Source organism: Stegostoma tigrinum, chromosome 38 (assembly GCF_030684315.1).
Source record: "Stegostoma tigrinum isolate sSteTig4 chromosome 38, sSteTig4.hap1, whole genome shotgun sequence".
Taxonomy (NCBI): Eukaryota; Metazoa; Chordata; class Chondrichthyes; order Orectolobiformes; family Stegostomatidae; genus Stegostoma; species Stegostoma tigrinum.
The window spans coordinates 16,778,335-16,799,515 of NC_081391.1; the positions used below are offsets into that span (position 1 = coordinate 16,778,335).

The window sequence follows — 21,181 nt, forward strand, 5'->3', positions numbered from 1 at the left end:
TGCTTGGATTTGAACCAGGTCCTCCAGATCATTAGCCTGGTTTTATGGATTACTGGCTCAGTCACATTACCACTATGCTAGCACATCACCCTGTCCACCTCTTGCTCCTCTATCCTCCCTATCCTTTTCTTCCATACGTTCTATGTTTTTGCCACCTGCACATGGGTTTCTGTCTGCTGTAAGATTAAGAGAGCGGGAATGTTACCTTAGGTCTGCACCTGCAAGGGGTCCGTAATTGGCACTTAAATGTTACTTCTATCTTCAATCCTTCTTTCTGTCTCTGCTTCTGGAAGGTAATCTCACCCAGTGATAGCATATTCCACGGTATGGTATTCCAGTTGAAAATTGGGTGGGGCATGTTGGAAAGTCTAATGATACCTTTGCTGCAGATGAGGCTCTTGACAAACTGGCAGAGTAGGAAATAACCTCTTTCAACTTTCCTTGTTTCGTGGCCTGTGAATTCTCTACCATTGCTCAACTTTCAAAAAAATCTCTCGAGAGCCAAGAAGGAAACTGCATTTACATGCTCCCTTCAGTGTTATCGGGACATTCCAAAGCGCTTCACTCAATACTGAGGATGACTTAAAAGTCCTTCGCAGCCACTGAATTAATCTTAAAGTGTAGTCTTTGTTCTTGTGATCACAACTACCAGTTTGGGCACAGCAAGTTCCCAGAGCAGAAAGGGCAAGATAATCTTCTCAGGTCACGTTTATTGAGGGACAGATTTTGGTGTGGACAGCTGCTCTATCTCCAGTCAATAGGGACCGTGGGATCTTTTGCAGCCAGAGAGAGGCAAACAGGAGCTGCAGTTAACCGTGTCATCTGAAAGGCAGTAATTCAATTGATATAGCACTTCCTCAGTGTTGCACTGGAAGTATCAGTTAAGGTTATTTGCTCAAATCCCTTGAGTGGGACTTAAACTGACGACCTACTGACACAGAAGCAGAAAAGCGAGCAACTGAACCAGGCAGTCTGACACACATATATTCATTCAACACCTTAGCAGAGTTACATACCTTTATTTATTAAAACCTGTATTTTATTAAAATATAAATAAGATGGATGTTTTATTTGCTTGGCACTGACCCTCAGTACCTTTAGTTACTGGGCTTTAATCATTCTCAGCCTTGACAGCGTGTGACGCATGCCAAACCGTCTAAGGAATTGCAGAATATATATTTAGAATGATTTCTGTCTTCTCAATCTCCTACGCTATGCTGCTGATGTATCAGGCTGGCATCTGCTTGAACATCTTGTCCCTCCAGTTCACAAAATGGGATTTGTTATAACAAAACTGAGGAGGGCCCCCAAGATAATTCTGGCAGTTTAACCTGACTGCTTCTAAACCCGTTTAGTTTCCAACTATGTCATGATGTTAATGTGAGAATCTTTAACCCTACACAAAATATAAACTGTGACACATCACTGGTGGAATCTATGTTTGTCGAGATGAGAGTTAAAGGTTGGAAACATCCTCTTTTTTTTAAAACCCATTAATGGCTCCCAGACAGGTACAGTATGGCACAGATACAAAGTAAAGCTCCTCTACACTTTCAACTGAAAGTAAAGATGCTTTACTCTTGTAAATTGAAAGTAAAACTCTCTCGGCACTGTCTCCATCAAACACTCTCGGAACACGTATAGTATGGAGTTAGACACAGAGTAAAGCTCATTTAACCTGTTCCCATCAAACACTCCCAGGGCGATAGAATACAGGGTTAGATAGAGTAAATCTATGAATGCTCTTTTAAACCTCTGTCTAAACTGTCCCTCATCAAACACACACAGGACAGGTACAAACTATGTTAGATACAGAGGAAAACTCCTTCAAAACTGTTCCATCATACACACATAGGGCAGAGACAGCAGAGGTTAGATACAGTTATGATTCTACTAGTCTACCTCATCCAATACTTAGTCCAATATGATTGAAGTTAGGTACAAATCCAAGTTCACATTAATTGACTCCATATGAGCTATAGCACAATAAATTTGAAGCTGCATTACAATGATCCATCAAATATCCCCAGATCCAGCTCGAGCTAGATGCTAGAATGGATCTCTTAGTTGACAAGTATTGTAACTTGTGAATGTGGAGAGGGGCAGAAACATTGCTTTGAGACAAATTGGGATTGGCAGATGAGATAGAAACCTATTGTCAGTTGTGAAACTGTACTTTTTAAAAGAAATTCATCAACAGGCGTTGGTGTCACCGGCTGGCCAACATTTATTGCCCATCCCAGATTGTGCTTGAACTGAGTGGCTTGCCAGGCCTTTACAGGAGTCCAATAAGAATCAACTACATTGCTGTAGGTCTGGATCACCCACGAATGCCAGGCAAGGTAAGGACATAGGTTTCCTTCCCTTAAGGGGATAAGTGAACTACATGGGTATTTACAACAATAGTTACATGGTTACCATTAGGCTAAATCACAGTTTTGTTTTATATTGCATTCAAATTTCACCCTCTGCTATTGTGGGATTTCAGCACATATCCCCCAGATTTTACTCTCGGGCTCTTGCCCAGTGACATTACCACCATAACACCACTTCCTTCCATTTCCCAACAGGATATCTCTTCCTTAGAAGCAAACAAAGGAAGCAAAACAGGGGAAAACAAATAATAAAATACATGCAAATTTTGACCTGTAACAGAAAGAGTTCCTTTCCCGCACTCAAAACTCAACAACAGAACACAGCAGCCTGCCTGTGTTTTTGGACTATACATACATAGATTCCCACTATACATAGAAAAGTTGTCCCAACCCAAAATTGTGAGCTCTTATGGTATTAAGCAACAGCAGGTTTGTATAACAGCTATGTAGCATAGGTTGCTGAAGGGACAGGAAAATCCATTCAGTTATGCAGTAATAATTCTTACTGTGCTGAAATAACAAGAGTTCCTTGGTTACACAGTGACCAATCCTTGGCCTGTTGAATGAACAGCTACTCCTTACAGATACAGTGAATTACCTGTACTGTGGTGAATTGTTTCAATTCTGCATAAGTTACAAATGAGCTAACCCTTGCAGGCCTGAATTAAGAACTTTAATACAGTTCAGGCAGCAACCCACCCCCCCGCCCCCACCCCATTGTGATTAGGTTCCATTCTGGAATATGTTTGTATGCTGGTCGCAACGCACTGCAGGACAATGTAAAGCAGCCATTGCGAAGTACAGGAAATATTCATATGTCAAGTCTTTAAAATTACAGCCCTATAGGGGATCACATTCATAAGTACAAGCATTGACAAATCAGATGTTTGGAAATTTGGGACTCCTTATACAGTTAGTGAATGAGTAACCATCACATAGCTGAATAAATAGGTCCTCTACAAAGCTATACAATGCAATCTTTACATTTACATCAATGTTGAGGTAAAGAAAGAATTCACTTTATCTAACTCCTTATACTATCTCCCCGCCTACAAATCTGATTCTACCAGTATTTTACACTGAACAAATAGGAACTTTGTACAATAATGTGACTGCAGAATAGAGTCATTATACACAAAATGGAGGCCATTTGGCCTTTGAAATCTCTGCTATTTCTCTATAGAGAAATCCAGTAAGTCTCATTTGTCTGCCTTATCCCTGCAGTCTTGCGAGTTTATTTTTCTCAAATTAACCTTCAGTTTCATTTCAAAACCATTAATCCTCTTCGTTTCTGCTGCCCCATGGCAGCAAATTTCAGTTTATTGCCACCCACTGTGTAACACAGTTCTCACCTCAACCCTCATCATCTTCTGCTCAAAGTCTTTAACATGTGTGCTAATCTTTCTACCAATGGCTAAAGGGAACTACTTGTCTTTGTCGACCTCATCTAAATCTGTCATAATCTCTTGAACTTCTATCAAGTCTTCCCTCAAATTCCTTTGCACCAAGAAGAACAGCCTCAGCCTCTCCAAAATAACCTTTTAATCTAACATCCCTTATTCCTTGCAGGTATTTCATAAATCTGCCCTGCATCCTTTCCAGAACACTTACATCCTTCCTGAAGTGGTGACCAAGACTGGATGTAATGCTCCGGTCGTGACCTAACCAGAGTTATATAAATGATGAGGATATTGTCCCTGCTTCTGCACTCATTGCCTCTTTTTATCTCACTCAAGAACTGTATGTATTGCTGAGTACTTTTTCTAGGGCTTCTGATTTCAACTTCAAATGATGTCACCCTCCAAAATATCTAAGCTCATTTCATATGGTTGCATAAATGCATGTGGTTCTAGTGAACAGGAGCTTTGCATCCACAGAGTGGCCAATTTGGTGGAACGTACTTGGGGAGACCCAAACCTCTCTGCACCTCTGAACTCTGTAACCTCTCACCATTTAGATAATGTGCTTCTTTTGTGTTCTTTCTGCCGGAATGGACGATTTCATGCCTTACCACATCACACTCCATTTGCCAGATCTTTGCCCATTCACTTAACCTTTCTAGCCTTACCACATCACAGTCCATTTGCCACATGTTTGCCCATTCACTTAACCTTTCTATATCCTTTTGTAGTCTCCTCATGTCCTCTTCAGAACTCACTTTCCTACCAAACTTTGTGTCATCAGCAAATGTAGCCACTTTGCCTTCAATCCCTTCATCCAAATCATTTATATAAACTATAAAGAGTTGAAGGCCCAGCAGTGAGTCTTATGGCATACCACTTATGACATCCAGCCAGCTCAAAAAAGAACCATTTACTCCCACTCCCTTATTTTTGTTAGCCAATTAATTTTCTTTCCATAAAATAATGTTATTTCCTACAGCATGAAGTTTTATTTTCTGCAACAATCTTTGACATGGCACCTTATAAAATTTGATACCAACTTTATATTTTGAATGACAAAAACAGAAGTTGCTGGAAAAGCTCAGTTCTGAGGATGGGTCACTAGACCCGAAATGTTAACTTTGATTTCTCTTCACAGATGCTGCCAGGCCTGCTGAGCTTCTACAGCAACTTCTGTTCTTGTTTCTGATTTACAGCATCCACAGTTCTTTCAATTTTTATTTGATATTTCTAATGATCCAGGCTTAGGGACAAATAGTGGCCAGGACACCCATTAGAACACCTCCCTTGTCCCCTTTGCCGTATAAGTCAAAGGATTTTTCACTTCCAATGCAGGCAGCAGGTGGAACCATGATATAACATCTCATCCAAAAATGATAACTTCGACAATGCAGCACTCACTCAGTATGGCTGTCACAGCCAGGCACACAGGGAGAGCCTCTAGGCCTTCTTGAGGGGCTACCCCCTAGTACACCCTTGAGTGCTCACATCCAGATTGTGATCTGTGAGTGCATGAAGCTGGAAATTCCAGTTGGCCTCCTTTAATTAGACTTAACAAATTTATGAATAAGCCCAATTCACAGTCTGTCACATCTGACATGTACTTTATATCTCAGATCTATACAGAGATGGTGGTAACTTCTAAACGTGCATCAGGTCTATTTAGATGCTTTAAAATCGCGAAGTGTCTTCTCATGTTAATGGTTCAGTATGTCGTAGCTTCAGTGGTGTCTTTAGTTTTCCCTGAGATAACACCCAGCTACGGTGTCAGGAAACTGGCATGTGGTTGATGCTGATATTTCCCTGTTTAATTCCTGATATTTCTTGAAGCAAGCCCTGTCTGCTTCTGTGCAAGCCCCCAAAGAAGTCAAGAAGTCTGCCCTGAACATTTCCTAAATGCACCCCAGTTGGATGACTCCTTGTTTGTTAATGAACAACTTGCTTTGCATATACTACTGTTAAACCCTACCTGAAAGGCCAAAGCAGAAATCCACAGAGACTGAAAGGAGAGGATATAAACCCCAGAATACATGTTTGACAGTTTTTCTTTATTTTGTCATGGAGGCATCACTAGCAATTCCAGCATGTGTTACTCATCCCTAATTGCACTTGATCTGAGTGGCTTCCTGACACCGTAGCTGGGTGTTATCTCAGGGCAAACTAAAGACACCACTGAAGCTACAACATACTGAACCATTAACATGAGAAGACACTTTGCGATTTTAAAGCATCTAAATAGACCTGATGCACGTTTAGAAGTTACCACCATCTCTGTATAGATCTGAGATATAAAGTACAGGTCAGATGTGACAGTCAAGAGTCAACAAGTTTGTATAGTTCTGCAGTCACACGTAGACCAGACTGGGTAAGAATGGCAGATTTCTTTCCCTAAAGGGCATTAATGATCCAGATAGGTTTTCACAGCAATCGATAATTGTCAAGGTCTCCATTATTAAGACTAACTTTCAAATCCAAATTTATTAGCTGTATTGAAATTGCACCAGCTGTGTTGTGTCTACATAGCACCTTTCACAACTTCAGATTGTGTAGCTGCTGCTGTGATGTGAGAAGGACAGCAAACAGTTGCACAGCAAACTCTCATGGGTAGAAAAGCAATGATTATAAAATAGTTTGATGGTCACTATTACTGAGACTTGCTTTTTACATTCCAAAAATGTTGATAAAATTGGAGGGATTTAAATCCATGTCTGTCTGGTGACATTAGCATCATCCCAACATCTGCATAGACACACACCCCCACCCTCAAAAAAAGGCTGAGTGTTTGAGGCTTGAGAATGAGGAATGTGAGGAACTGAGGTTCTGAGAAAGGCTCACTTAGAGTAACAGCTATAAGAAATATTCAGTTAGCTGGTGATGCTGCACCATGGAGTGAGGAACATAGTTAGTGACTCCAATATTGACGGGGTCTCATTTTGTAAGAAAGAAGACTGAGGTTTCACAACATGCTGGTGAATTTCTTTTTTTACTTACAACATAACAAATTTTCTTTCTTTTAGGTGGGATCTCCATCTGGAAGACAAGGTGCTGATTTTTGACTTGCAGTTGCTGGATAGCAACCCAGAGCAGAGAGGGGGTCCTTTGAGTTACTTGAAGGTCGTGGGACGGGGGAAACAAGAAGATAAAAAGAGGGAGGGGTGCCTGATCCTTGATCATGGACATTAGAGTCCAACCTTGGCATTTAGGCAGGGTGCCAATCATAGAGGTTATAGCAGGCATGGGGACAGGGAGTGGTGTATGGTGACATGGATCATTTCTAACTCTGCATGAGGGATGTTTAAACTCCAAATGGCATGGAGCGTCTTTGGGGTGGGGGGGGGGATTTCCAGTGGTTGGGGCAAGTCTCAGTGCTAGGCTCATTAGAGTACTGACTAAATAAATGGCGCACAGAGTAAAGTTGCAGTGCATTACTGTCTTCATAGAGATCCCCAACAACTTTTTAAAAAGAAAGGAATCCTCACAACATCAAGGAATGAATACCACTGGACACAATTCACTTAAAACTTTTACTGTAAACATAAATTAAAACAAAAATTCAAACATGGCAAATGTAACACTACAAGTAATCTTAGAATTCTAACACATCCTCCACAGGATGTCTCATTCCCCAATAAATCATTTCAATTTCTGAGCATTAACTGGCATTCAAATTCCATGCAAACTCCCTAGATGCAATAACATCAAACACGAGCATGCCTTTGAACCCTTTCTTACTTGGGTTTCAACAGTCCTGAAGGTATTGAATCCCTAAAGATTCTCTTCTCCTAATCATGTTAAATGGTCTTGGAAATCCTGGAAACACAAACAATGGCAATAGGTCTTGTAAAATCCACAATCCCTTACTGTTTCTGTCTTCAGCTCTCTATCCTTTTCAAATGTATAACACACAAAGTAACACAGCCTCTACTCTGTTCTTAGGGACCTGCTTTACCACAAGGATCTGTTTGAAAACTGCCAAACAAAAAAAACTTTTCTATTTGGAGAGTACCTTGCTTGTTTTCTTTCACATGAATTCTCAGTGTGTTTGCACAACTGTCAAACAGAAACACAGGCTGAAACTCAACACCACTGCAAATAACTTTCTATTTACCTTTTGCTTCTTAGCTCTTGCAGTGCTCCCCAATCCACTTTGGTCTTAAAGGGAACTTAACACAAGAAGAAATTACAGAATTTTCTTAAAGTGCAAGGGTCATCATTAGGGATTGATGCTGTATTGTCGAGGACTGTGAGAAAGACAATAGCACAATTCGAGCAAATTGGCACCAGCAGTTAGGTTGTACATAGAATCAAAATTAAAACAAAAATAGTCATTTTATAGTGAGCTGACTAGCTGTATTTCAACCAAGTCAAGTGGTATATTATTTCTGAATATAACAACCTGGTCAATAAGCCATGAATTGAAATCTCCCTGCTTAACAAAACTGTTCATCGCCTGCCCTAATATTTCACTGCGAGTCGGTGTCACATTTTGTTTGACCATTGCTCCTACAAAGATTTCTCTGGTTTTTGAGACAGTAAAGGTACTTACATAAATGCAAATTGTTGTCCTGAATGGAAGATACGATTTGAGTGGAATCCTAAGATTAGTCATTATTAAATTAGATGGCACAGCAGACTGGATGGGATTAATAGTCTACCCCTGCTCCTATTTTATGTGTTCTTGTTGTCCAGAAAAAAAAACATTGCTGTATCCCAAGAGGAGATGGATACAAATCAACACTGCATGGAGGAACGTAAGAATTATTGAGGAGTAGGCCCTTTGAACTTGCTGTACCATTCAGTAAAGATCACTGACCTTCTGCATCAACTCTATCTTCCCACACCCTTTCTCCACCTTCCTAACCTTTTCTCATCATCATAGAATCCCTGCAGTGTGGAAACAGGCCCTTTGGCCCAATAAGTCCACACTAACCCTCAAAGCATCCCACCTAGACCTATCCCTCCCTTAACCTCCCCACCAATCTAAGCATCCCTGAATACTATGGGCAATTTAGCATGGCCAATCCACCTAACCTGCACATCTTTGGATTGTGGGAGAAAATCAGAGCACCCGGAGGAAACTCACACAGACACGGGGCGAACATACAAACTCCACACAGACAGTCAACTAATGGTGGAATCAAACCTGGCTCCCTGGTGTTGTGAGGCAGCAGTGCTAACCACTGAGCCACCATGCTGCCCTCAAATTTCTTATTGTTCAGAAATCCTTGGCTTGAATTTAATCAATGATGAGGTATGACCACTTCTCCAAGGGACAGAACTGCAAAGATACACAACTTTCGTTTCATCTAAGCTGAAAGATAGTCATTTGTTAGCACAGAGCTTTAAATATTGCTGAGAAAAGATACATACTATTGACATGTTTGAACTGAGGAGTGCAGCAAGATGAGAAGCTTTGGCAAAATGTGTCTTCCTGTTGTCATCCACAAAAGACATTGTCCAGAGAAGCAAACATGAGGGAATAATGAAATATGGGGGGAAGGTAATTACTTATCATCTAACCTCATCCTCAGCACTTGCAAAGTAAATTTATAGTGAGCTATATCTGTTGTATTTCATTATATTCTACTTAATATGACTTCAAATTAATTATAAACACAAAATGCAATAGTACATAGTGGTTGCTCATATGGGAATATAAAGGAAGTAAGCCAGAGATTTACAAAGAGTGGGTTTAGGCAACTTGCCAAGAAACTGTTGTAAGATGATGTTATTACTGATATTCACTCACCTTAATGAGCTGCTGTGTAGTTTTTTTTGCGTAGGGATGTGAATGAGTGGCTGGCCGATGAACTACATTCCCTCTAATTTTCTCCGACACAGACCTCTGAGATCCATGCCCGACAGTGACCATCCAAAACTGAAGTCAGCACTACATATGGAACATCTGAGTGATTGTGAGAGAAAGTGACAGCTTTTGGGGTTTTTAGACCTGAGTTGGAACAACTCCTGGATTGGGAATACTAGGCTGCGCTTCAACCAGGTTAGGTCACCCTGCTTAACCTCATATATAAGCAAAATATTGTGGCTGCTGGAAATATGAAATGAAAATAAATAGCTACAGAAATTCAACAGGCCTGGCAGCATCTGTGGAGAGAGAGAAAGAGCCTAGTCTATTATGACTTCTTCAGAACTATATCTTGAGTGTTCCCAAGGTTCATTTTGGACTCAAAACATTAACTATGTTTCTCTGTCCTCAGCCTTTTCTGTTTTTATTTCTGACCAACCTCTAGGTCATTTGTCCTAACATCCCGTACCGGGGCTCAGTATCAAACCTTGATGGCATTTCACAGAAGTGCATTGGAATGCTTTACTTTTGTTTAAACTTATTCATGGGATATGGGCACCAGTGACCATAAGAATTAGGTACAGGAGTTCAGCCCTTCCAGCCTGCTCTGCCATTCAATAAGAACATGGCGGATCCTACACTCCTTGCATCCATGTTCCTGTCTTTCCCCAAAAAACTTGAATCCCCTACTGACCAAGAACCTATCTATCTCAGCCTTAAACATACACAAGGGCTCTGTCCCCACAGCTCTCTATTGCAAAGAGTTTTAAAGACTCACCACCTTCAGAAGAAATTCCTCCTCATCTCAATCCTAAATTGGTGCCTCTTAATTCTGAGCCAATTACCTCTGGCTTTAGAATTCCCACAAGGGGAAACATCCTCTCAGCATTTACCTTATGAATTCTATATGCCTCAATGATATCACTTCTCATACTCCTAAACTAAAATGACTAGAGTCCCAACCTGTTTAATCTTAGCTCAAAAGACAGTCCCTTTATATTGAGGATCATCCTGGTGAAACTTCTTGGAACGTCATCCAATAATGTATTTTCTTACATAAAAGAACCAAACCGCTCACTGTACTCTAGACGTGGTCTCACCAGCATCCTGTGCAATTGCAGTAAGACCTCCCTACTCTTATCCCATTGAAAGGCAGTCACTAAAGTTTTTGTGGTGAAGCTGAACACAACATTCATCTGTGGAATCAAATTATGTTTTGGAAAGCTCCTCTGTTATTTCCTGCAGGTGCTGCTCCACCAGCATTGTAATCCTGGGGGAAATTGATTTTGTGACATGTTGGAGCAGAATGAAGGAGGGAAGGTATCAGGAAGAAAGCCTGACTAAGGGAGATTTGTTTTCACAGGGGCGATGATTTTATGTTCGGAATATCAATAATCCCAAATGCCCCCACTTCTCTTATCATTTACTGTGTTTGAAAATTTGTTGACAGAGAAACAAAAGCAGAATTATTTTGTGAATCAGTATGCTGCTTTTCTTCACATAAGCATTCACAGTTTTCCAAATGCATCATCACTGCGGTCTGGATGAAAGGCAAACAGTGGGCCTGGGTTTTGGGAAGGGGAAATTCTGCAAAGATGCGCAAGAGCTGCACACTATTCTAAAGTCACCAGTTATTGTTCAGATACCGTAGATGCTCAAATGTGTTGACAGTGGCTGTTGTAAGAATATAAAGGTTATGCTCATGTCCAACATGGCTCTTATTTGTTAGAAGTATGAGATCAGGTCACAGGCACAAGAAGCAATCTAAATTCTTGACTCAGAGAGTGGTAGGGGTGTGGAATGCATTGCTGGAGAGGGTAGTGGAGTTGGCCTCATTGGGGGCATTTAAGTGGCTATTAGATAGGCAAATGGATAATAGTATAAGGTAGGGGTGGAGGTTAGGTAGACCTTAGGTTTAGGGTAAAAGTCAGCACAACATCACGGGCTGAAGGGCCTGTACTGTGCTGTATAGTTTTATGTTCTATTACCTCCAGCATCTGTGTGCTAATTTTTTGTGTTTGGTGCACAAGTATCCCCAAGTCCTTTTGCATTGCAGCTTTCTGCAGTTTTTCTTATGTAAGTAAGTCAATTCTTTTGCTCTCCTTTCCAAAATAAATACTGATAAGCCTTGTTGCCAGTCTCTAATTACTCTTGTACTAAATGGTTTGGCCATTTCAGATGGTGGTTAGTGTCAAGCAGCTTTGCTGTGGGTCCAAAGTCATACGCAGGCCAAACAGTGTAAGGATGTCAGATTTCCTTCTCCGAAGGACATTTGTGAACCCAGTGGATTTTCACACTAGTTATAATGGACATTATCATTGAGACTGATTATTGATTCTGAAGAGATTCAAAGAATTTAAATTCCAGCAGCTGACTGTGATGGGATTTGAACCCATGCCAACAGTGTCAAACTGGGCAAATAATATTGCTATGCCACTATTATCCACCTTTGTTACATCAAACGCTATACAAATGCAAATTGTCGTGAATGGAGGCTATATGGTTTGAAGAGACGGATATTCTTGGGTTTCAGAAGGGAAATGGATTGAACCCTACTGGCACAATGGTAAGTGCCTCCACCCCTAGACCAGGAGGCCCGGGTTCAAGTCTTTCCTGCTCCAGAGGTGTGTAGTAACAACTCTGAACAGTTTGATCAGCAAAACAAAAATATTTTCTGAGGAAACAAGTGAAACTAGAGAAGTAATGGAACAGAGAGGACTAAATTAAATATTGTTCATTCTATTGCTAAGCCAACAAAAGTTATATTTGCATGAATGAAATCTTGAAAGGTCATAGAAATTTAATGGGAATAACAGAGCTCTGGTAAACTATTGAGAGCTTCCAAGCCTAGGAAATGCATTTAAGGACCTACAGTTTACAAAGGACATTAGTATCCACTGGAGAGGCACTTGATCATGTATAGCTTGAGGGAGATCGGGAGCATATTGGTGAGGTGGCAGTGTCTCAGTGAAGTATAGAGCTACTATGGGGATTGAACCCAAATAGTTGGCTTGTATTCTGCATCACACTGTAGACATTTAACAACAGAGCAACCCCACCCCAGTTCCAGGATAAAGGGCTGGCTGTTATGGCAGCAAGTCAGAAGGGAACCTAGTGAAACCTCTGACATTATGAAAGGAAAGGGGATATGGACATCGAAATTAGCAGCCCATCTCTCTCTCCACCACCCCACTCCCCCATTTTGAAAGCAGTAACTAACAAGCTCAATAGTTTGTTGATGAATAACTGTCATTCCCACTGACTGTCATAAAGAAATTTGGAAGTGTCTTAGAGTAGCAGTGACGAGGTAGGGCAAGACTGCACCTGAATGCTGTAATAGATTCTGCTGAGAAAGGTGGGAAGAGATGAATATTTCTTTTTTATTATTCATTCACAGTGCTTGCTAGGCCAGTATTTATTGCCCATCTCAGAGGACAGCTAGAAGTCAACCACATTGCTGTGGGTCTGGAGTCACTTGTAGGCCAGACCAGGTGAGGACAGCAGTTTCCTTCCCTAAAGGACCATAGTAAACCAGAAGTGTTTTTCCTATAAACGACAGTGATTTCATGGTCATCACCAGACTCTTAATTCCAGATTTTTATTGAATTCAAACTCCACCATCTGCTGTGGCAGGATTTGAACCTGGATCCCCCAGAACAATACCTGCATCCCTGGATTAACAGTTCAGCAATAATAGCACTAGGCCCTTGCCTCAAAGTAAATTGTTTTTTACTGTGTGCATTTTTCTTTAAGCTTGCAATAAGAAATAAATTGGGGGCATAAGAGGACCTTTAAATCGCTTTTAAGCTGTGACCTATTTCCTATTTTATCTAACATGATGGAAGTCAGCCTAATCTCCCGGTTGGGCCCGGCACCTTGTCTTTCCACCTCTAATTTGCCATGTCCCTGCCGGATGATCTGACGAACTTAAGACAGGGCTGGGGGAGTAGGCACCCTTACTTTCATTCCTGCTCCCTCATCCCATTGGGAATTGTAAAATCCGTAGAGGTTTGCAGAAAAGACTTTTTAATGAAGCTGGATTAAGAGTGACAACGGTAGGTAAGGGGACTTTGCATTCAAGGAACAATATGTCAGAGGACACAGTGTGCAGTGAGTTCAAGGAGAGAAAGAAATAAAAATTTGCACCTCATCATTGAAAGGATTTAAAGCCCTTTTCATACCATGAATTATTTTGGAGTACAATCAGTTGCAGTGTATAGAAAAAACAGCACAGTCGCCTCTTCACCCATGGTAATTTTACACAGATTACAATGAATGACCTATTAAATAAACAGCAAGGAGAAGTGTTGGCTTGAACATGAGAAGACTCCCTAATCCTCTTCAGCTGCTATTAGGAGCTTGTTCACATCCATTCCACTGAACAGAATAAGTGCAACTGAAGTCCAGTTTGAAGCCAAGAAATGGAGGGAGTTACAGACATTACCATCTCTCCAACCTCACCTCGTTCAGAATAGGAGGAAAGGTTAAACAGGTTCAAAAAATTTCTTACTTTTTAAATAGCAAAAGTGAATTAAGAAGAACCTTCACATGCAGAAATTTTTTGGAGTCTGAAATGCACTGCCTGAGAATGTGGCAGAGGCAAGTTCACGCGAAGCATTTAAAAGAGAACCAGATAGTTATCTGAAAAAGAAGAATGTGCAGGGTCATTGGGAGAAACAGCACTTAGGCAATTGCTCATCTGGACAGCCAGTGCTGAATGGCCTCCGACTGGGCTGTAACAGTTACGTGGTTCTGTAAACAGAAAGAGGTTTCTGCTTCAAGGGCAAAGAGCTAGGATGTTAATCATAGACTTGTCCAAACAGAGAAAGAATCTTAAAAGAGGAGAATCTTAAAATGCAGCCAAGGTTCCCAATAAGGTGTGTGATTGTTTGTTGTTCATATAGTGGAATGGCCAATAAGATTTGAGAGTATTTTTTCAAGTTTCATTCATGGGTGTCACTAGCAAGACTAGTTGTTGCTGAATTTCTTCCTGAATCACTGAGGTCTATGTGGGTTCTCCAACTTAGTGATACTTGGGAATGTGTAAACACGTGGATAAGGAGCAAGGCTTAATATGATGGTGGCTGATCTGATTGTGACCTCTGCTTTCCATATCTACACCCTTATTAGTCAAGTATCTATCTAACGCAACCTTAAAATTATTCAATAATACTGCCTTCACTGCTCTCGAGGAAAGATAATTCTACAGACTTTCAATCTTCTGAGAGATAACAAACATAAATGGCTGCAGAAACCCAACAGGTCTGGCAGCAGCTCTTTTTTTCTCTGCAGATGCTGCCAGACCCCCTGGGTTTCTCCAGCAATTTCTGTTTTGGTTTGTTTCAGATCTACAGCATCTGTGGTTCTTTGTTTTCTTTCCTCCACATCTATGTCATAATGGGAAACACCTTATTTTAAAACTGTTTCATCTAGAGTGGAAACAAACAGTTCAGTCCATGCTGACTGTGTTCCCAGATTAAAGTAGTTCCACCTACCTGCACTTGCTGTATGTCCCTCTAAACATTTTCTATTCATGAACTTACCCAAATGTCTTTCAAAAGTCGTAACTGTACCAGCATCCACCAGTTTCTCTGGCATCTCATTCCACACACTGACCACTCTTTGTGCATGATAAAAAGCCCCTCATGTCCTTTTTAAATTTTTCTCCCTCACCTTAAAAATATGGCCCCTAGTTCTGAACTCCCCCACTTTAGGGAAAAGACTCTTGTCATTCACCTTACCCATGCGCCCCATGATTTCATAAACCTCAATAATGTCAGCCCTTAACCTGACAGTGGAAAAAAAGTCCAAGCCTTTCTAGTGTGCCTCAAATCCTCCGTTCCCTGCAACATCCTGGTGAAACATTTCTGAACCCTCTCCAGTTTAATAATATCCTTTCTATAACAGGGTGACAGACCTCATCAATAACCGGGACAACCTCAACATGACATCCAATTCCTATACTCAAAGGTCTGAGCAATGAAGGCAAGCGTGCTTAATGCCTTCCTAACTATCCTGTGTGACACAAATTTCAAAGAATTATGTACCCGAACACCTAGATCTTTCTGTTCTATAAGACTATACAGGGTTCTACCATTAATTGTCTAAGTCCTGTCCTTATTTTTAGTACCAAAATGCAATACCTCACATTTATTCAAATTAAACTTTATCTGCCACTGAATAGCCCATTGACTCAATTGATCAAGATATCTTCGTAATCTTAGATAACATTAATCATTGTCCACTATACTACCAATTTTGGTGTCATCTGCAAACTTATGTATCCTATATTCCCATCCAAATTGTTCATGTAAATGACAAACAAAAGTTGACCCAGTATCTATCCCTGTGGAATATCGCTGGTCACAGGCTTCTAGTCCAAAAAACAGCCCCCCACCACCACCCCGTCTCCTCCGTAACACTAATTTTGCGTCCAGTTGGCAAGCTCATCCTGAATACCATGTGATCTAATTTTATTAATCATTTACCATGTGGAACCTTGTCAAAAACTTTACTAAAGTCTAAGTAAACAATATATACCCCTCTGCCCTGATCAACCTTTTGGCTTCATTAAAAAGCTCAATCAAGTTTGTGAGACATGATTTTCCTCACACATAAATTATGGCGATTATTCTTGCCTCTCCAAATGCATGTAAATCCCATCTTTCAGAATCACCTCCAACAACATACCCTCCACCTATGCCAGACTTTCAGGTCTATAGTTTCCAGGCTTCTCCTTACAGCCCTTTTTAAACAATGGCACAACATTCACCACCCTTTAGTCCACCGGTTCTTCACCTGTATTTGTAGCTGATACAAACTTTATAGCTGATACAAATCTTTGAGTGCATGGGTTTCCTTCGGGTGCTCCAGTTTCCTCCCACAGTCCAAAGATGTGCAGGCTAGGTGGATTGGCCATGCTAACTTGTCCATAGTGTCCAGTTGCAGGCTAGGTGGGTTAGCAATGGGAAGTGCTGAGTGATAAGGTAGGGAGTGGGTGTGGGTGGGATGGGATGCTCTTCAGAGGGTCAGTGTGGACTTTATGAGCTGAATGGCCTGCTTCCACACTATAGGGATTCTACAATTCTAAATTTTTCTGCTAGGGGCCCCATAATTTCCTCCCTATCTTTCCACAACATTCCGGGATACAGTTGATGAGGTTCTGAAGATTTACCTACCGTTATGCTTTCTAAGATCTCTAGCACTTCCTTTTCTGTAAGGTGAACGAACTATTTTCAATATTTATTTCCCCGAGATCTCTAGCCTCCATTTCTTTCTCCACTGTAAAAACTGACAAAATATTCATTTACTATCTCTCCCATCTCCTGAGGTTCAACACAAAGACAACCTCATTGGTTTTTAAGGGGCCAATTCGCCCTCTAATTCCTCTTTTGCTCTTAATGTAATTGTACAGTCTTTTTGGATTATCTTTAATCTTATCTGTCAAGTTTATCTCATATGCCCTCTTCCTGACTTCCTTCTTAAGAATACCCCTACACCCTTTATCCTCTTCAAGGGATTTCCTTAGTTGTCTATATCTAATTTTTTTTATTATTCTTGACTAGAACTTCAATATCTTTATTCATCCATTGTTCCCTAATCTTACCAGCCTTGCCCTTCACTAACAGAAACATAATGCTTCTGAACTCTCAATTATCGCACTTTTGAAGGCTTGTCAGTTGTCCCTTTACCTGCGAACAGTCTACAGTAATCAATGTTTGAAAGTTCTTCTTTTTTCATATACTTTTTTGCCTTACTCTAATTAAGAACTTTAACTGTTATGAAGACTTATCCTTTTCCATAACTATTTTAAAATTAATAATATTCTGATCACTAGTCCTAAAGTATTCCCTTACAAATGCTTCAGCCACTTGCCTTGTCTTATTTCCCAAAGAAGGTAAAGTTTTGCTCCTTTTCAAATAGGAACAGTGACATATTGATAAAGAAAATTTTCTTGAACACATTTAACACTATAGCAGTCCCAGTCAATGTTTGGAAAATGAAAATACCCCTATTACAACACTATTCCTGCATATATTTGAGATCTCTCTACATATTTGCTTCTCAATTTCTCTCTGACTATGGGAGACCTCTAGTACAATCCTTTCATGGTGATCATCCCTTTATTATTTCTAATTTCAACTCATTTTCACTAAATGATCCTTCAGAAATACCTTCTAATTACAAAAGTAATCAAAAATACCACTCCCCCTTCCCTCTTGCCTCTCTTTCTTTCCTTCCTATAACATCTGAAATCCAGAACATTGAGCTGAGGGTCCTCTTCCTTCTTCAGCCAAGTTTCTGTCATGAAGCTATGATGTCCCCGCCCCATGTTCCCATACTTATCCTGAGATTGTCAGCCTTACTTGTAAAAACTCTTACATTGAAATAAATGCCATTTAATTCTTTAAGGTTAGTTCATTTTTTGACTTGTTCTTGTCTGTCATTTCTAATTAATTCGCTCTTTTCAGACTCAGAACTATTTTCACCTTTCTTTCTATTTTCACTGTTACTTAGGAAGCCCCAAAGCCACTCTCTAAAAGTTTACAGGCTACTGAAATAGAATCAGCAAATCTCCATGCCAGGATATCGGTCCCTTGCCAGTTCAGATGAAACCCATCCTTTTTGAGTAGGTCTTTTCTGTACCAGAAGAGATTCCAAATATCCAAGAAACTGAATCCCTATACGACCTCATCAGCCATTGATCTATCTACTCTATCCTTTTAACCTTCTCATTAGAAGTTGGCACCTCTAGTTTTAGATTCTCAATGGGGGAAGAAGAAGGCAGAAGTGGATGAGTGTTTAAGCCTCGAGATTACGCAATGAGCACAATAATGTTTGGGTTGTGTAAGACCAGAGGAAATAGGAGCAAGGTAAGGACATTCAATCCTTCAAGACTGCTTCACCATTTGGAAAATTGTGGCTGTGCCTTTACCTCAACTCCACATTCACAGACTATCCCTTAATTCCCACAGCATGCAAAACTCAATCAATCTCTGTCTTGAATATATTCAATGACTGCGCATCCACAGTTCTCCAGGATAGTGAGTTCACAACTCTGAGTGAAGAAGTTCTCAGATCTAGGGGAGAAGTTGTGTCGCAGATGTTGTGGAGGATACAATTTAGATGCATTTGGCAAAAGCCCCAAAACCAACCATGGGGCGAGAGACCAATTTGATGGAATAGGATTGTAAAGTGTAATAGCAGGGATAAAATAGGCTCCTATCACTCTATGTCATACAGTAATCATACAGGCAAGGTATGGGCTTGTGCCCTGGAGACAAGGGTGCAAATCCCACAGTAGTTGGTGTAATTTCAATTCAATAATTCTCAGCATTGTACTTGACTATAACTGCCCTCCAAAATGGACCAAGCAAGCCATTCAGTTCAAAGACAGTTACGATAAGGCAACATGCACTAATGACGTGCTCTGAAGAACAAAGGATAAACTTGCATTTACATATCACCTTTCATGATGTTCAAAACCAATCAAGTGCAGTCACTGTTGTAGTATATTTGGCACCCAAATAGCACTCAGAAAGCTATTACAAACAGCAATATAATGATAACCAGTTTTGTAGTGTTGGTTGACGGATACATATTGGCCAAGAAACTGGGGATAACTCCCCTGCTACTCTATGCCACGGGATTTTTCACATCCACCTTAAAGCATTGATAGGTCATGGTTTAATTTCTCATTCAAAAGACAGCACCTTGCACAGCGCAGCAAACCATCAATGGGGACATCAGCCTCAGCCTGATGTCTGGACTGAGCCTTGAACCCAGGATATTTTATCTCAGAGAGAATGCTGTAACAGCCAATGGACGTAATAACACAGATATTCATATTTTCATAAATGCATTTTGGTGTTGGTGAAAGTGCACGTGAAACTCACTGATTTATTTTGAAGACTTTTCCCAAAGTAGTTGGTGTGAGCCTTTGCCTGAGCGGTAGTCATGCCAATTTCCATCTCTGCAGGTTCAGGATTCAAACTTGTGGCAGGGAGTAGAGACGAGAAGCTTGAATTTTCAATCAAATTGGACTAGGGGCCTAATAGGAGAACTTCCATTTCCTTAAATATCAGATGTCCCACTGTGGCAGCAGAGGATGAAGAGCAAGAAGGACAGTTAAGTTTTATTTTTTGTAAATACCACAGGTGCATGAGCATGATATTGGAAGGGTACCCTCCCAGGGTCGCACCTGTTGCCTGACAGCTGTTTTGACTCAGACAGTAAACATATGGTGGGCTCATCTGTGATCTACAGTCACCATCCCTAGTCCTTCTCACTTCCCACTATAAACCATCATGTTGGCTTGGAGATGGACCACGTTCTCATGGGCCACCCACATTGCCAACCAAAAATCCCAACTGGCACAGCAATGCAGTCTATAATATCAATAATTGGCCACCTTAATACATTATTTGGGATGTCCATAATACCTTCCCATGTTCAAATAGCTATCGGCTTATGCAAAGATGAATATAGCCATGGATAGATCATTCCTGTCACAACCAGCTGGACTGTTCTTCTTGCCTCTAACTTCCTGCTGTCCTTCAAGAGGAGAGCACAAAAGTACAAAATAAATAAGAATGCTGAATATTATTCAATCTGTGATCTCTTACGAAGAATCCTGAATCAATTTCTCTCTCTCTCTTTCTGGTTGCCTTATGCTCTGTAGGGTTTATTGCTCGCTGACTGTCTCACCTAGTTACACAGCCAGACTGCCATGGCAGTCTGGATTAACCATGTATCACATGAAGCTTCTGGTTAATAAACATATAAAGGGAAAGAAAGGACGAAGAAATGGTTGCTTGGCAGTTAAGGAAAAACTCTTGGGATTCATTAGGTATTCCTATAATTCCCACATGTTTTTTTTTTCTTTTAATGCTTGCATTCAGTGTGGAGTCAAATTCCTGGAACTCCCTCCCGAATGGCACTATGGGTGGCCCTTCATCACATGGAAGCAGTGGTTCAAGGTGGTGGATCACTGCTACCTTCTTGAGGGCAATTACAGATCAAGAATAAATGGTGGCCCATTTCCTCTGAAATAATAATAAAACACTTCACCAGAAATGTAAACATATGGAAAGCTGTGTCTGAACATACTGCATCAATTATGAGGATTAAAAATACTTCGGAGTATCACAGGATTCACAAGTGAGCGAACATTCTGAGATGTCTGTATAGAAGGAAGTGTGCACAAATGTGAATTGTTGAGTGTTTCTTCTGGGAGATTTGGAAAGTCACACATTTTGCTCACAAGCTGAACAGAACAGTTTGAATTCAAACCTTCAAGGTGTGAATGTTTGATTTCAAAGTTATTGCTTCACTTGAAGTAACATTGAGTTCCATAAGTCTTGCTGAGTTCGCAGATCCTGTGAAAAATATGCACACCGCAGAGTGACAAAATTCAATGCTATAGTAAGAATTTCCAAAATGAGAGTCAGGACCCACATGGGGTCACAAGTTGAAATTTGGAGTCATAAGCTCCATGAGATCTACCTCTGATACCTCTCCCATCCCCACTTTTCTGCCTGATCTCACAGGCCTACACCTCACCACCACCCTCACCACTTATTAGGCTCACAACAACA

At 40.6% G+C, this 21,181-nt stretch overlaps 1 protein-coding gene across 7 annotated transcripts in view; it reads right to left on the minus strand.

Moving 5' to 3' along the window:
* The window catches only part of lrrc4ba (leucine rich repeat containing 4Ba), a 179,149-nt gene that overhangs the window by 21,775 nt on the left and 136,193 nt on the right, over window positions 1–21,181 (minus strand). For 3 of the 7 annotated variants that reach the window (XM_059640580.1, XM_048521535.2, XM_048521536.2), the window contains one exon: window positions 19,481–19,677. The exons of the other annotated variants lie outside the window; for them this stretch is intronic. The gene's annotated coding sequence lies outside the window, so the exon portion shown is untranslated. The remainder of the gene's footprint in view (window positions 1–19,480; window positions 19,678–21,181) is intronic. 7 annotated transcript variants of the gene reach the window in all.